Source organism: Lithobates pipiens, unplaced genomic scaffold (genome assembly GCF_037356315.1).
Source record: "Lithobates pipiens isolate NorthernLeopardFrog02 unplaced genomic scaffold, aLitPip1_a1.2 Scaffold_19, whole genome shotgun sequence".
NCBI lineage: Eukaryota > Metazoa > Chordata > Amphibia > Anura > Ranidae > Lithobates > Lithobates pipiens.
In genome coordinates this window covers 436762543-436774979 of record NW_027507764.1, presented here as the reverse complement: position 1 = coordinate 436774979, position 12437 = coordinate 436762543, and the positions used below count along the sequence as shown (strand labels likewise).

Genomic DNA, 12437 nt, shown 5'->3' with positions numbered 1-12437 from the left:
CCATTCATAGTGCCTTGTATTGGAAATACGTCTGTATTTGATCAAATAGAACTCACTAAGGAAACAATACACGCAGCGCGTGCTCGCTCTTCTTTGTATGGATTGTCACAGGGAGTATGTCTCTTAGACAAGGCCTCCCCCCCAGTCCAAATCAATCCCTAAAATGTGCCTAATCATTGATTCAGCGCATACATTAGTGGTTGAGGAGAGCAGGCAGCTGGGGGATGGAGATTGGTCTCTGGGGGCAGATGGGAAGGTCTAGAAAGCACTTCAATAAGTCTAATTATTAGGAGAACACACAGAATTGTGCTTTAAGGGAGAATGGGGCCGAGCGGGGACAGCGAGGGGGTTAACCAGCTGCCATCCTCATTTAGATTTTACAATGAGAAAAGTGACGATTGCCGTTAAAGCGGAATATATTGGCATTGACGGAACTCACTGCAGGGAGTTGTAAAATGTGATCCTCCTTACAGTCAATGCGGGATTATCAGCAATTCTATAACTGCAATTCTCTGCAGAGTCCTTATTTAGTTCCAGCAGGTTTAATACAGGTGACCCCCAATGCAAACACTGAACATGGCTCAGTCTATGGTAGAGGAGTCCATACTGCTAACAGATCTATTGTCGTCATAGGCTTATTATTATTATTATTAATAATAATAATATTATTCAGGATTTATATAGCGCCAATAGTTTGCACAGTGCTTTACAACATGAGGGCAGACAGTACAGTTACAATACAATATATTGTGTATATATATATATATATATATATATATATATATATATATATATTACAATCAGAGCTTACAGTCTAGATCAGTGATGGTGAACCTTGGCACCCCAGATGTTTTGGAACTACATTTTCCATGATGCTCCACTACACTGCAGAGTGCATGAGCATCAAGGGAAATGTAATTCCAAAACATCTGGGGTGCCAAGGTTTGTCATCACTGGTCTAGATCAACCATTCTCAGCTATTGTTCCTCCAAAGTTTCCTAATGTCGCATACACACGACCGGACTTCCCGGCAGACTAGGTCCGACGATCTTCCCGATTGACTTTTCAGCGGAGCTCCGATGGACTTCCGAACGAATGGACTTGGCCACACACAATCACACCAAAGTCCGACGGATTCGAACGTGATGACATACGACCGGACTAGAATAAGGAAGTTCATAGCCAGTAGCCAATAGCTGCCCTAGCATCGTTTTTCGTCCGTTGGACTAGCATGCAGACAAACTGATTTTTCGACTTGAGTTTGTCAGGAAAGATTTGAAACATGTTCTAAATCTAAAGTCTGTCTGATTTTTAGACAGCAAAGGTCCGATGAAGCCCACACATGATCGACTTGTCTGGCGGATTCGTTCCGTTGGACCTTTGCTGTCAAAGTCCGGTCATGTGTACACGGCATTAGGGTTCCACGAGCTGACTCCCGTGGAGCCTAACCATGGTATGTATGTGAGCCGCTCAGGCTGCTAGGAAGTGTGGTCCTGTGCTGCTGTGAGTGCTGGCTGGGAAGGAGCACACCTAAGCTCCAGACAATGACAGATAAGAGCAGAAGATCCCAGGAGCCGCACATCAGAACAAGACCCGCTGTGTGTGAACAAGTGGCAGTTTCAGCCTGGACTCCCTGCCAGGCCACGCCCCAAGGTGTTTCACTCCACTCACTGTAGCTTACCGTGAGCTACAGTGGGCGAGGTGAATTGTGTTGGGGGTGTGGCCTGGTGGGGTTCCAGGCTGTGACTGCCACTTGTTCTGATGTGCGATCTTCTGCTCTTATCCCTTGGTGCCTAAATAGTTCTAAAGCCAGTGTTGCCAATGATATTTTTAGCCACCTGTATGGCTACATTTAGATGTGTGGCTGTTATTGCCAGGTTAAGACAGGGGCTGTTACTGACCCGATCATTAGGAAAAATACACAGAAAATAGCCCCCAAAAACAAAAAAACTGCATCTATAAACTGGTAAGCTACAATATATTACATTTTTGTTTTATGGTTTAATACCGATTTAAAATACATTTTGTGAAGTCAATAGGCTCGTTCACATGGGCAGCAGACTTTGCTACCCCACTGAAAAGTGGTCTACAGCCAATCCTCCCAACTTTTTTTTTTTTTTTTTTTTTTGTTTTTTTGTTTTTTTTTAAATGAGCTTTTGATGGGTGATCTGTCACCTCCTCACTACATGTTTTAACCCTGAGAATGCTGACCCACTGCTCTGCAACTGTGTGGGTCACATTTGGTGGTGGCGGTACTGTACACAAATTTAGGGGAAAATGTTGACACAGCCACAAAGCATCATGTGTACATCCCCAACGGACTTTGCAGCATAAAGGGGGGTGGTAAAAATGCAGCTTAATTATAAGAGTATTGAGACACGGGCAATGTTCTTGCAGCACGCATCTCAGTTCTGTTACATTGATTTCTCATGAAGAAAAGCATAATGATTTTCTATGCGATTACTAACAGTGGTATTTTTACAGCAATCTGTTGCTCAGCGATTCATCAGTGTTTCCTCTTGGTGGTAAAGCTGCTAGCGGCAATCACTCGTAAGGCTTTCCTATAAAAATGTTGTAGAAAGTGCAATCATTAGATATGAATTGCTGAATGGGAGAGATTTGTAGCTGAGCACCACCCAATCTGATCCCATTGCCAGCAAACTTCTAAACTATTAGCTACAAATCGCTGTTCAATCGGAACTAGATGGAGCAATTTTCTATCCTGCAACCACGGGTTGCAGGAAAGAGTCACTTAATTCCCCCATCAACACAGTCAGTGTTAATGGGGAATCCCTCCCGTGCAGCTAGGGTTGACACCTCATCTCTAAAACTGAACACATATGAATTACACAGGTTCTGTGGCTGATTAAGAATGTAATTAAACTCTGTGCCTTACCTGCATTAAACTAACCTCAGAACCTGTGTTACCCTACGCGGAGGCATTGTGTTCTCCCAGCAGGGAACACAGTGATTATTGCTAGTGGCTATAACCACACATAAAATCAGACAGGCTGGTTGTACTGAAGTTGAGCAATTGCTTAACTTGGGTATATTCAGTGTGCCCATACAGGGTTAGAATCTTGGCTGGTCCCCACTGAGTCGGCCCATATTCGAACTGTCAACAGCCGGCTTTAGGTCCTGTTCACATCTGGCGATTTGGGATTCCAAATTGCACTGCAATAGTGGCAAAACGCACCATGCATATTCTTGGTGTCATTCATTTTTAATGGCACCTAAAACGCGGTACGGTTTCAGAACAATCATGACATGATAAACTGTGCAGCAATTGCCACAAACTGCATCGCATGAAGCTTGTCACCCCAAAAAAGCAGGAGATTCTTTTGGGTGACAAACTTCGTGTGATGCAGCTTGCTGTGATTTATCACAAGACATCTGCAGCAAAACCACACCGCATTTAGGTGCCATTAAAAATGAATGGCACTCAAACATGCTTGGTGCGTCTTTTGCCACTGTTGCAGTTTGATTTAGAATTGCAGTGATTCTGCCCAAGATCCAAAATTGCCAGATGTGAATGGGGCCTAAACCCTCAAATACTCACCTCCCACCTTTCAGTTATACGACAGTTACATCCCTCGCTGGCCGCTATCATTTTCTAGGTGCTGGGTTTTAAGCCTCTTGATTGGCTGGTGACATCATTCTGCACATGTACACAGGAGTCGGTCATTCCAGCACAGCTGGCGTGTGCTGGAAGGTGCGGCTCAGTGTACAACCAATGGAGGACCACAAACAGGCAGATGAGGCCCCACTTTCACACCGGCTTTCCAATCAGGTCCGCCTGACAAACAGACCTTCCATTCAGCCATATGGAGCAACGGATGTCCACTGACACCCACTGCTATCCGATCCTGTCTGCTAAATCCAGACGGATGGTGGTCCTATTTTCCATCCGTCTGGCGGATTGGATGAAAGCGGACAGGCAGTCCATTTTCATCCTATCTCCCCATAGGACTCTGACGGGTCTGTCTCAGCACAGCGAGTGGAGACAGACCCGTCATCTGCCTGCTCGGTGAAGATTCACGGATCGATCCCCCACCGAGCAAGCGGAGTCTGTCAAACAGACAAGCCCATGTGAAAGGTGTTAACATTCACAATTGCAGCACGTCTCTTCTGATATAAAGAGCTGCGGCTCAGTTTTAAAAAAAATGAGGATTAGTTGCGCTTTAATTGCTGTCAGTGATTTGTAGCTGTGGTTCAGCTCTGTGAAATGTCATCAGCCTAAGGCTGACATTCCTCCCACTGACTCCCAATGACGTGGACTTAGGAGATTCCCCATGACCTGAAGATTATTCAGTTGGGTTGCTTTAGGCGAGTGGTTCACAACCTCAGTTCTTAGGTACCCAAACAGGTCATGTTTTCAGGATTTCCTTCACCTTGTACAGGGGGATTTTATTAATCCATGTCTTGCTATTTATGACAGCTGTTTTATCTATGGAATTCCCAAATCCTGGCCCCTTGGGGGCAACGAAGGACTGAGGTTGGGGAATTGCTGGTCAGGAGTGAGTGGGATGGGAAGGTGTCAGGTCCAAGTTATAGTGGAAATAAACCCAAAACCAAAAAATGTGTATATTGCAGCTTACCAATTATTAGATGTAATGGCTGCGTTCGTTTTTTTTTTTTTTTTGCAGGTTTTTGCCCCTCTGTTTTTACCTGGTGATCGGCCAATAACACTCCTCCCGTTTAATCCTGATAACCCCCACTCTGGATGAAGGAGCACAGGGGGCACCTCTGGACAGCAGTGTTGTCAGTCTGGGGAGAAGGTAATGTTAGTACTAGCTGATTTAGATACACAAACATTGAAGCCAAACTCCAGCTAACACTTTATAAGCAGTTGCGCTCCTTTTGGGATAAAGGTTTTATCAAAATAAAAGCCAATCATTGTAAATACCCCGGCCAGTGATACGTGGATTGTCTCATCCTTCTAAACTGAAACATCTGGAAGAGAGCTTGTTCTTTTGAAAAATAGACTTAGTGGCTGGACTATCTAGGGATCGATAAGCTGCAGTACAATAAATATTTGCTTTTGGGTTTAATGCAAGCAGTGTCAGCCTCCACACTGCCGGCCACATGTCAGCCAACTCAGTCCTGATCTACGACAGCTGACAGGCAGGGAGTTGGTGACACTTACTGCTCAGTGATCGGTCTCCGTGATCTCAGTGCTGGGGGTCAGTCATACTGCTGGGGGTGTCAATGCTGGGGGTCTCTGTGATCTCAGTGGTGGGGGTGTCAGTGATGGGGTCTCGGTGATCTAAGTGGGGGTCTCAGTGATGGGGTGTCAGTGATCTAGGTGGGGGTCTCAGTGGTGGGGTCTCGGCGATCTAGGTGGGGGTCTCAGTGGGGGGGTGTCGGCGATCTAGTTGGGGGTCTCAGTGGTGGGGTGTCGGCGATCTAGGTGGGGGTCTCAGTGGTGGGGTGTCGGCGATCTAGGTGGGGGTCTCAGTGGTGGGGTGTCGGCGATCTAGGTGGGGGTCTCAGTGGTGGGGTGTCGGCGATCTAGGTGGGGGTCTCAGTGGTGGGGTGTGTCGGCGATCTAGGTGGGGGTCTCAGTGGTGGGGTGTCGGCGATCTAGGTGGGGGTCTCAGTGGTGGGGTGTCGGCGATCTAGGTGGGGGTCTCAATGATGGGGTGTCAGTGATCTAGGTGGGGGTTTCAGTGATGGGGTCTCGTGATCTAGGTGGGGGTCTCAGTTGTGGGGTCTCAGTGATCTAGGTGGGGGTCTCAGTGGTGGGGTGTCAGTGATCTAGGTGGGGGTCTCAGTGGTGCGGTGTCAGTGATCTAGGTGCGGGTCTCAGTGATGGGGTGTCAGTGATCTAGGTGGGGGTCTCAGTGATCTAGGTGGGGGTCTCAGTGGTGGGGTGTCAGTGATCTAGGTGGGGGTCTCAGTGGTGGGGTGTCAGTGATCTAGGTGGGGGTCTCAGTGGTGGGGTGTCAGTGATCTAGGTGGGGGTCTCAGTGATCTAGGTGGGGGTCTCAGTGGTGGGGTGTCAGTGATCTAGGTGGGGGTCTCGGTGGTGCGGTGTCAGTGATCTAGGTGGGGGTCTCAGTGATGGGGTCTCAGTGATCTAGGTGGGGGTCTCAGTGATCTAGGTGGGGGTCTCAGTGATCTAGGTGGGGGTCTCAGTGATCTAGGTGGGGGTCTCAGTGATCTAGGTGGGGGTCTCAGTGATCTAGCTGGGGGTCTCAGTGATCTAGGTGGGGGTCTCAGTGATCTAGGTGGGGGTCTCAGTGGTGGGGTCTCGGTGATCTAGGTGGGGGTGTCAGTTGCACAGACATTTGCTGGGAGTATTAGATGTGCACTGATAGTGACAGCCATGGTGCAGAGGCGGCAGGCACCGATCACACTCTGTACACAGGGACTCCCAGCCCTGAGCTCCCTCCATGACATGTGCCGGCAGTGTGTGGGTGTTGATGAGATCGGGGATCTCCGCGGACTGTGTCCGGTTACAGGGCTGATGATGTAACACCGGGGAAGTGACTGCTGACCAGCAGGCAGGGAAGGTATGCATCGCCCGCACACTCAGTGTACAGTTGCCGGTAGGTAGTAAAGGTGGAAGTAGTAGTGGTGATGGTTCTCTCCCCCTCCATACTCTGTACAGGCGGACGGGGACTTCCCTTACCTGCTCCTGCCCGGCTCTCCGCTCCTCACTCCAACTCGCTGACAGCTTCTGCCGGCTCCGCCGCTTTGTTGTTTCTCCTCCCCCTCTGTCAAAGCTCCGTGACACGCCCATCCCACCCTTCTCTTTTGCCGCGTCACGTGACTCGGAGAGCCACACCCACCCCGGCTGAAGCTGGGTGTCTGGGGAAGCCGTCTGGAGGGGGTGTGGGCGGATCCTTGGCTGGCTGGACAAAGCTGCTCTGTGCTCAGTCATCCTGGCATTCTGTGTTCACTGTACGCTCTGTACCGTATAGTACCGGAGCTCCGCCGTCACTGCGTACAGTAGGGGTGTGATGTCACACTGTGCGTACAGTAGGGGCGTGAGGTCACACTGTGAGAAGGGTGTGAGTCACAGGGTAAAACAAATCCCGATACCAACATAGTTTTACAACTTTGACATGTGTTCGTAAAATTGTACATATCATATCTGCTTAGTGTATGCAGGTGGATTATTTTTTTTTTCTTTTTTTTTCAGAACAAACTGGGTTTTGTTTTTGTAATACCCCCTTTTTTTTATTTAATAATAATAATTATTATTATCAATGGAAAACTGTCTCAAAATCATTTAAAAAAATACACTGACCCTGATCTTTGACCATTTGACTGAACATGAACCTTTATCCTAAACCTGACATAGATCAAGCCCTGATCTAGCTCTTTTACTATAAACATCTTTGTTTTCACGTTTCTCCCCTGACCGGGAGATATACAATTTATACAATGCATCTTTTCTGACAGACTCCATGGCAACCTACATGTGGGTTAAGCTAGGGATAGGACCACAGTTACAGGGAGCCGTGACGGGGCACTGTGGCGTACGCATGTTTTTGCAATTGTGTGCAGACTAAACACCTGTTTTAAAGCGGTTTTGCACTCACTTTCAAAAGTTAGGCTTATTCGTTAGGAAACGCAGCAAAGAGTGCACATGGCTTTTTTTTTTCTTTTCTTTTTTTTATTTGTACCTGTACCTATGTAATCTTTTTTTTCCATACCCTGGAGCTGTGGGCGGTGTTTGTGCGGGGATCCGCATCATGTCCGGTGAACGGCGCACTGTCTCCTGGCATTACGCCACTGTAGTGTCACATCGTAGAATGCTCCGGATGTGATGTTGCGGCCAGAAATTTTGCACTGTGCATGAGTGATGCGTTCCAACCCCTTGCGCCATGCATTCAAAAGGATTTGCGGCAATGCAGTTCAGTGAAATTAAACTTTAGACGGAGCGTGGCGGAGAGAGAACGGGTAACCGTGGCTCGGGGAGGGGATTACCTCCCCTATGTGGATTCTGGAGGAAATTATCTGACAATTTCAGTGGTCTGCATTGCCGCAAATCCTTTGGAATGCATGGCGCAAGTGTTTGGAATGCATTGCGCATGCGCAGTGTGAAACTTCTGTCCGCAGCGTCACTTCCGGAGCATGATATGACGCTACAACGGAACACAGAAGTGATTGCTTGTTGGCTTCAAATGCACACAAGCAACATGACATCTGCAGTGCTCAATTTTATAAAGTGTCGATTATACCAAAAAACATACCTGGATACTGGGCATCAGCAGTACAAGTGAGTCTGGCATTAGAATGAAATGCTTTTTAAACAGTACAAGTGCAGACCGCTTTAACACATACTGTTATGTCGATTCACTTGTCAGCGGGCTGGTCGTGAGTAAGCTTGGCTTTATCCTTGGCCTTGTTTATATCGTATGTTGCCTTCCACTGCCGCTTGCTGCAATGGCCAGTTATAGGTGGGGGCAGTGAACACCTTTTTTGTACGTGTGGGTTAACCCCACCTCCTCTCCAATGCTATAGGTATCCATTCCCATAAGTTTGAGCTCACAGCCAGAGACTGCGTTCTTTTTTTGTCCTCATTGGACCTACATCGAGGATGTACTTGTGTTGCTCACATGACATCCAGTGCAGATGAATAAGCCACGAGCGGGCTGGTGTGGGGAATACCAATTATGCGGTGGAAAGCCCAGGGCCCAGCCATGGGCGAGCAGCTTCAGGCATGTACATTATGTCCCAGTGGTGGGGGGCAGCCTGCGTATGCCCAGGAGGGGACGTCTAGGGTAGTGCAGTTGACTGCAAGGTCTGGAGTCTTCATTAATTTCCTCCATGGCCGCGTTTTGTGTGTGTACTTGTATACAGCATCCTCCTTACCCCCTTTATTCGTTTTACTCCCCAGCTTTAGTTTGGCCATATATGGTGCCTGGAGTCCTTCTGCATTCCAGGACTCTGTCTCTTCTGGGTGAACCCAAGGCTTGGATTGCGCGTGCTCAGCGGAGGTCTCGGCAGCCAAGCAGGCATGAACGGGGCATGGCAGTGATGTCACCAAGGCAGGGAATTTTAAAGCCTGTCAGCCCCTGCCACTGTGGGATTTCCTGCAGGCAGTGTGTGGCAGCTTCCCCAAGCCCTGGGCGTCCAATATTATGTAAGCACCAGCCCGGGACTGTGGTTTATGGGGGAGCGGTGGCTCTTAAAAGGGGAAGTGGTGTTACTTTTGTGATTACCATATTCCCTTTCTTTTTGTCCCAGGATTGTTGGGTGTTTTTTCGGCAGGCTGTAGGATCTTCACTTGGTCTTCCTCCAGGATGTCATGGACAGGTCACCGCCTCTGTGCAGCCAGCCCTCATTCACAAGGTACGTGCAGGTGAAAGGGAGGGGCCAGGACCGCTCGTGGATGGACATGTGTCCAACGACATGCCTCTGTTCCCCTTTTCTCCTTTTATTTAGCCCTTCCAGGTCAGATCGCCAGTTTGTGGCACGGGACGACAAAGACCTTGCCAGGCCGCAGCGTCAGAGTTCTTCATCCAGGTGGAGGAGATGTCCCCATTCCTCCTCCAGACATTGCACCCACTGCCATGACTGCAGAGTGTGCTGGGGATGTGGGACACAAGTCTCGGAGGGCAAGTCTTTATGCGAACCATGCTCTGCCTGGGCTGTCAGGGAAAAAGACTGAAAATCAACAAATGGATTCTCCAGTGATGCGTGTGGTGCAACAGTCCCTGAAGGAATGGGGTACAACCCACACGTGGAGCCAGTCCACCACTATATCAGGCTCCCTGACTGATGAGGCCCAAGAGGATCCAGGCCTGTCCCAGCCTTATGATGCATCTCCCAGGTCTGTAGATAGAAAAGGAAGGAGACAAGTTTCTTGGAGGCTTTGACTTTGCCCTAGTCTAACCACTGATTAAAGCAGTCAGAGGCCCTCAGGTGGGAAGATCCTTCCACTCCCCCAGCTAAGCAAAGAAAATTCTTTAAGCACTTGGGGAAGGAGCGCTCTAATTTTCCACTCCTATCAGAGTTGAAAGACATTATTGTGGAGGTATGGGGGTAACGTGGATAAGAAGACCTCTTTGTCAAATAAAACCTCAAAGCTCTACCCCTTCAAGGCAGATGACGTGAAGCACTTGGAAAATGTTCCCCTGGTAGATGTGGCACTGATGCGACTGACTAAATAGGTTACTCTTCCTCTGGAGGACACTGTGTCCTTCAAGGATGGGCTCGAGAGGAGACTAGATCAACATCTCAAGAGAAACTATGGGCTAGCCGGTATGGCCTACAAGCCCACCTTGGCCCTCGTGGCCATGTCCAAGGCAATCGAAGCCTGGACATAGAATGTGGATTTAGTGCTCAGGGGCATTTGGGAAGAACTGGCCAGGGGCTCGGCCATCCAAGAATTGAAGCGGGCAACGGCCTTCCTAAGGAGAGGCTTCAATCGATCTCATTGGCCTGTTGGCCCGGGCTATGCTATCCTCAGTCATGGCTAAGCAGGCCTTATGGTTGCACCCTTGGCTGGCTGACCCAGCATCCAAACATACCTGGTGTAGGATCCCCTTCAAGGGACCCTTGTTATTTAGTACCAAGCTGGATAGTGCCATAGCCTGGGCCATGGGTGGGAAGTCCGGTTTCTTACCCCAGGATAGGTGCCTATTCGCCCAGAAGAGGTCCCAGTGGAGAAGACGCAGCACAGAGCATTCAAGGGAAGCATGCTCTTAGTCAGGCTGAGACTTCAGAAGAAACTGGAGGAGGGGGTCAGACATTATTCCAAAAATCTGCAAAGCGCCAGCTGTCCAGTGGACACAAGCCTTCTAAATAATTTTGAGATTGGGCCCGTCCAGGCGAGTTGGGTGGGGGCACATTTGCTTCTCTTCCGGCACGTCTGGGCCTCAATCTCAGACTACTGGACCATCAAGACTATCTCCTTCACCAACACAACCCCCCCCCAGGTTTATCCCTACCCTGCTACGACGGTCGGAAGAAAAAAAGCAGGTGCTACTGTCTTATGTGCATTCGCTGATGACGCAGGTTGCCGTGGTGCTTGTCCTGAAAGGTGAAGAGTTCCAAGGTGTGTTGTCAGGGACCTACCAGCGATAGACAGGCGCATCTGCGTTTGCTCATGCTCACGCGCGCTTCTTCATGAACTGAGCTGACTTCCCGCCAGACTGTCTGTCGGACTTTCCGAACGAGCTACTTGCCCACACACGGCACTTTTTCAGCGGACTAATACGGCGTACTGAGTCCGCCGTACTTTCCGCCCTACTTTTGAAATGAACGGACTCGCCCACACACGCGGAGAAAAGTCCGCTCATTTCGAGTGTGTCTCCAGGTAGGCGGGGCCCGCGAAGGAGACGTTGCTGGCCCCGCCACCTGGTATGGACTTAAAGGGGAACCCCAACGCCGAAAAAAAATTGGCGTGGAGGTCCCCCCCAGGTCCACATCAGATCCTTGTCCGAGCACGCTACCCGGCCGGCCAGGAAAGGGGGGGACGAGCGAGCGCCCCCCCCTCCGAGCCATACCAGGCCGCGTGCCCTCAACATGGGGGGTGCCTTGGGGAAGGGGGGGCCGCGCGGCCCCCCCACCCCAAAGCACCTTGTCCCCATGTTGATGAGGACAAGGGCCTCTTCCCGACAACCCTGGCCATTGGTTGTCGGGGTCTGCAGGCAGGGGGCTTATCGGAATCCGGGAGCCCCCTTTAATAAGGGGGCCCCCGGATACCGGCCCCCCACCCTATGTGAATGAGTATGGGGTACAATGTACCCCTACCCATTCACCTGTAAAATAAAGTACAAAAAAATACACAACACACAAGATAAAATAGTTTATTGCACAGCTCCGGGGATCTTCCGTCTTCGGGGGTCTTCTCGCCGGACTCCTCCGCTATCTTCTTCTGGCTCTTTTGCTAGCGGAGGAGCCCGGCTTTCTTCCTTGGCGCGGCCTCTTCTTCCGACTTCGGGGGTCTTGTCCCCCTCTCCGGTTCTTCTGCTGGGCCACTGCACCTTCTTATAGCTCTTTTACAGGCGGTGGCCCGGTCTTCTGTCGCTGCCGCCGCCGCCTTCCGTTCTTCTTCTTCTTCTCCTTCTTCTCCTGGAGATGTTGACTCGACGCTCTCTCCGGCCGCAATGCCAGGGACGCGCTGCGCGGCGACTTATATAGGGACAAGGGGCGGGGTCATCGAATGATGTCACATGGGTTGATGTCACATGGCAACAGTCCCAGCATCCTCCGGGACTGTGACATCGTAAGGGGGCGGGGTCACCATGCGACATCAACCGATGACCCCGCCCCTTGTTCCTATATAAGTCACCGCGCAGCGCGTCCCTGGCATTGCGGCCGGAAAGGGCGTCGAGTCAACATCTCCAGGAGAAGAAGAAGAAGAAGAAGAACGGAAGGCGGCGGCGGCGACAGAAGACCGGGCCACCGCCTGTAAAAGAGCTATAAGAAGGCGCGGTGGCCCGGCAGAAGAACCGAAGAGGGGGACAAGACCCCCG

The 12437-nt window shown here is 50.1% G+C and overlaps 1 protein-coding gene across 1 annotated transcript in view; it reads right to left on the bottom strand.

Moving 5' to 3' along the window:
- MAPRE2 (microtubule associated protein RP/EB family member 2) overlaps nt 1-6653 on the bottom strand; it is a 261893-nt gene extending 255240 nt beyond the window's left edge. The window contains exon 1 of the mRNA XM_077492654.1: nt 6635-6653. The gene's annotated coding sequence lies outside the window, so the exon portion shown is untranslated. The remainder of the gene's footprint in view (nt 1-6634) is intronic.
- Nucleotides 6654-12437: the final 5784 nt, after the last annotated feature.